Source organism: Elephantulus edwardii, unplaced genomic scaffold (genome assembly GCF_000299155.1).
Source record: "Elephantulus edwardii isolate Elephantulus edwardi_28Jun2011 unplaced genomic scaffold, EleEdw1.0 scaffold00334, whole genome shotgun sequence".
Lineage (NCBI taxonomy): Eukaryota > Metazoa > Chordata > Mammalia > Macroscelidea > Macroscelididae > Elephantulus > Elephantulus edwardii.
Genome location: NW_006400084.1, coordinates 1,554,287 through 1,559,196, shown reverse-complemented (window position 1 = coordinate 1,559,196; position 4,910 = coordinate 1,554,287). Strand labels below are relative to the sequence as shown.

Here is a 4,910-nt window from a genome sequence, read left to right as displayed (position 1 = left end):
AATGCTCATATTTCCCCACCCTCTCTCCATGAATGCACTATTTCTCAATCTTCAAGAAAGCTTCAGTCACAGGGAAAAGGGAAAGGATGGCCATGAAGAGATTAAGAACTTGCTCCCTCTACCCTTGCCCCTAAAAAGCAAGAGTTATTAATTGGGTGTGAGGAATAAAAAAAGGCTTTGATATTTTGCCTTTTGAATTACAGCTCTATTAGGAACATGTAGGAGAGGGGAAAACAAGGAGTGAGATGAAGAACAAGGTGGGGTTTGATTATTAGAAGTCTAGTACACTTTACTTTTACACTAGACAGGCTCTTCACCAGTCTCGTGAAGACTTGTGGATGAGGAATTCTATCACACACTGCATGGTTCAAAATCAGGAAATGGGTGTGTCAGAGATGCATCCTGTCCACTTACCTTTTCAATCTGTATCCAGAACAGATCATTTGGGAAGCAGGGCTTTATGAGGAGGAGTATGACATTAAGATTAGAGGAAGACTCATTAACAACCTACGATATGCAGAAGACACAACCTTGTTTGCTGAAACTGAAGACATGAAGCACTTGTTGCAAAATGTCAAGGACTGTAGTCTTCAATATGGATTAAAGCTCAACATCAAGAAGACAAAGATTCTCACCACTGGGCCAATTGGCAGCACCATATTAGATGGAGAAGAGATTGAGGTTGCTAGCAATTACAGCTTGCTCAGATCCACAATCAACATTCTTAATACCAGCAGTCAGAAAATTGAAAGACAAAGTGCATTGGGGAAAATATGCTGTAATGGACTTCTCCTGAGTGCTGAAGAGCAACAATATCAGTCTAAATACAAAGATGCACCTAATCCAGGCCATGGTCTTCTGAATTACTTGTTATGCTTCAGAGAGCTGGGCAATGACTAAGGATGACAGAAGAAGAATAGATGCTTTTGAGTTGTGGTGCTAGAAAAGAGTCTTGAACATACTATGGACTGCCAAGAAAACAAATCAGTCTGTCTTGGAGAGGGTGAAACCAAGTCTCTCCTTGGAGGTTAGGATTTTGAAGCTCCATCTCACTTACTTTGAGCATGTGGCCAGAAGAGATTGGTCCTTGGAGAAGGATTTTATGCTTAAAAGGGTGGACGGAGAGTGAAGAAAGGGAGACACAGGATGAGATAGAATAACTGGGACGATGGGGGTTGGTGTGTCAGAATTAGTGAGATTGGCTCAGGACAGGGAAGGGTTCAGAGCTGCTGTAGAAAGGGTCACTATACATTGCAGGCACCTAAATAGCATATAACAATAATAACGTACTATGGCAGGTTTGGAAGCAGGAATGGCATCCACTTCCTGCAGAAACTCTATAAACTTTGATAAATGTCAATAGTAGTAAAGGGCTTCAGGCCTTTTGTTCATAGGATCACTGTGAGTTATGCTAGCCTTGAAGACAATCAGCAACAACAATAGCATCACCCACTAAAGATCACAGTTGGCAGAGGGGCATCGATCTTCAAGGTAGCCCTTCTTCTCCTGGCCAATAGTCTTGAGAAATGTCAGTACTGATGCCATGGATGACCACACTGGCAGAAAAGTTGTTGATGTTCGAGGTTTCATGTAATCCAGTTAGGCACCTTGCATTGTCCAGCCTCCTTTGAGATCATAGGGCCTGATGTGGTACTGGTGCCCCTTGCTCAGTCTCTTCATGTGGGTGAAGAACTCTTTGATGTGCTTCAGACCATTTATTTCTGGCATGGTCTTGGTGTTAACATTGTAATGACGTAGTGCCATTCCATTTCCCAGGGAGGGTCTTGTGGTCAAATGTTATTATCACACCCAAATCTTCACATACACCGTGCAGGATGAAACAGGCCATCCAGAGATGATCTCCCATGTCAATTTCTTCACAGGAGCCTATTTGAAAATCCCAATGAACAGGCATTATTTCTGCCTGCTTCCAAGCAGGCCTAGTAGTTAGCCTCCGCATCAGAGTAATTATAGATATTTGGGCCCAGGGAAACCTTTGAAAGGCTAACTAAAGGGGTAGCTGTCTGCCACCATGAGGGGATACTCTTGCTCGATTCCAAACCAGGGGTGTTAGTTGCTCACCATGTCCATTGTCCATTTACAGGTGTGCCTTAAATTGGTCTCTGAAGGTTTTTAGTTGTATTTAAAGACTTCACAGAACACCAGCTTGTTGGGGTCTTGGCAGAAAGGATCCCGAAACATGGCAACAGGGAGGAGATACATGTCACTGTTGGAGACCTCAGACTGGATAGTATTAAGAACTATATTTTATTTCCTGCTGAATAAAAAAGAAAACTTCTGTTAAGTTAGATTTTATGGAATGGAATTCTTTTTTTTTTTGTCACTGTTCATAGTTTATTTGGTGTTTTAGTTGGTATGATACAGTTGCAATGCTTATATGTAGATCTTTACATTTTACATCACATTATCAGAGTTGCATTATACATTACTCTGATAAATATAGGATACAAAATAGAATCCTTTAGAACAATAATGTACAAGACATGCAATATTGAATTTGTACATTAGAGCACAGAATGTGACTTAAAAAAAAAAGCTTATACTAGGCCAAAGTTATTTAACACAGTAAACATTCTAGTTTGAAGGGCAGCTGCAGTATGCGCAACATTGACCGTGGTGTCTGAGAGGTGGTGGAATTCTATTATACTAACCAGTTTAGAACTGCACAAGGTAAGAACCACCATTAGAACATAGCTGTAGGGTTTTATGGACCATTCCTATGTCTACCTTTAGGAAACGGATGTTTTTCCTATGTGGTATTTTACTGCTTTAATCAGACTGGATAAAAAGGACAACATGCGTTACAACCCCCAACTAAAATCCTTTTGTAGCCTAGACAATGAAATGGTACAACAGAAGACTTTAAAACTGCAGCTCTTTTGGGATTCCCCAAAGTGTATCTGCACTCTTCTTCAAACTGGCCTCTTCCTCAGGAGTCAGAGTCACCTTCACGACGTCTGAGATTCCATTCTGCCCCAAGATGCAAGGAACGCTAAGGAAGACATCTTTAATTCCATAAAAACCCTTAATCATGGTGGAAATTGGATGTACCCGCCTAAGATTCTTCATTATACTTTCTGCCAGATCTGCCACAGACAGTCCAATGGCCCAGGAGGTAGAGCCCTTCAGTTTGATCACCTCATAGGCACTGTCACCCACCTGCTTGTGAACCTCTTTCCACTGTTTCTTATCTGAATCAGTACCTAATTCAGGATGCAGATTTTTCAAAGAGACACCAGGCACATTCACTCCACTCCATACAGGCACACTAGAGTCTCTACGCTCTCCAAGGACCCAGCCATGACAGCTCAATGTGTGAACTCCCAGCCTCTCGCCCATTAGGAACCTCGCTGAATCCAGATTGCATCCACTGCCAATAACACGGTTTTGGGGAAAGCCACTGATCTTCCAAGCCTCATAGGTAAGGATATCCACTGGATTAGAAACAACAAACAGCTTGCAGTTTGGGCTGTACTTTACAACAACAGGAATGATGAATTTAAAGATGTTCACATTACACTGGACCAAATTGAGACGGCCCCCCCCCCCCCCCCCCCCCGCTGACATGCTCCCGCTGTGATAATAACCAGCTTGGAATTTGCAGTTACGTTGTAGTCTTTGCCAGACACAATTCTTGGTGTTCTAAGGAAAAGGCTGCCATATTGGAGATCCATCATCTCTCCTTTAATTTGTCTTCCATGACATCAACAAGTGCAAGTTCATCTGCCAAGTCCTTCATTAAAATACTGATGGCACAGGTCATGCCAACAGCACCAACCCCAACAACTGTAATCTTATTCTGGGGGGTCTGTTCTTCCTTAAAAAGATTCTGAATCAGCTGATCCTTGAGAGTAGCCATACCGGATTTGGATGAGGAAGGTACCGGGAATGCACGTCCGGCCGGCTTCGGCTGCGCGAGGCGGCGAAATCCTGACTCTGCAGCTGCAGCTCCGAGATTCCTGGAAATCTTTTTTTACTTTAAATTTTTGTCTACAAAAAAATTTTATGAGATGCTATTAGTTAAAAGTTAATTTAATTTTATCTTTTTCATTAAACATCTTCCATCATATTAATTTAAATACTAAACTTTTGATGGTGTTGATTTTTTGCATTCTTCTGCAGAAGTAAAAAGGAACTTTAGATTATTATATTTAGATCGATTTAAGTGATCTGTTTTTAAAAAAAATGTTTAAAAAGCAAAGAAGGAAATGAGAAAGATCTGGTGTGAAAAACAACGTATCTGAACTTTGTAAATAAACCTGTATAAATTTTTTTTAAAAAGCAAAGATCTCATGTATAGGATTAACATGTCCCATAATGTTTTAAACTCCTCTCATACACATGTGAAAGCTGGACAATGAATAAGAAAGACTGAAGAATTTATACATCTGAATTATGGTATTAGCAGAAAATACTGAATATAGACAGTCCTTGGGTTGTGAACAAGATCTGTTCCAGAGATTATAAAAAATTTTAGGTCAATTGTAATAGCTGTATAGCTCCAAACCCTGTCAATCATTTAACAATTTCACTTGTAAATCTAAGTTTTCTGTAAATTTTTGTTAAAATTACAATTAAAATTAAAAAAATTCTTTAAAAAAATTTCACTTGTGGCAAATGAAGATGATTGTGATGAAGAGTTTGTTTCAGTAGAGTTTAGTCCTTTTAAAATGAGAACAAATTTGCAAATCATTAAAGGGCAACAGGAAACTGTCCATAGGTTCTATAATCATAATTCAGGGACTGCCAGAAAATTTAAAAATCTCTTTCTTGGGAGATATGCAACCAGAATGCCTTTATTGCTTATAAGGCAAGGATAGCAATACACTGTCTCATGTACTTTGATTATATTTTCAGAAAAGACCAATCCCTGGAAGAGGACATCATGT

General features: G+C 40.0%; 2 pseudogenes; both read right to left on the bottom strand.

Annotated features, from left to right (window-relative positions):
• Window positions 1-300: 300 nt before the first annotated feature.
• On the bottom strand, window positions 301-2,629 carry LOC102847846 (annotated as a pseudogene).
• Window positions 2,630-2,883: 254 nt separating this feature from the next.
• Window positions 2,884-3,880, bottom strand: LOC102845015 (annotated as a pseudogene).
• Between the last annotated feature and the right edge of the window lie 1,030 nt (window positions 3,881-4,910).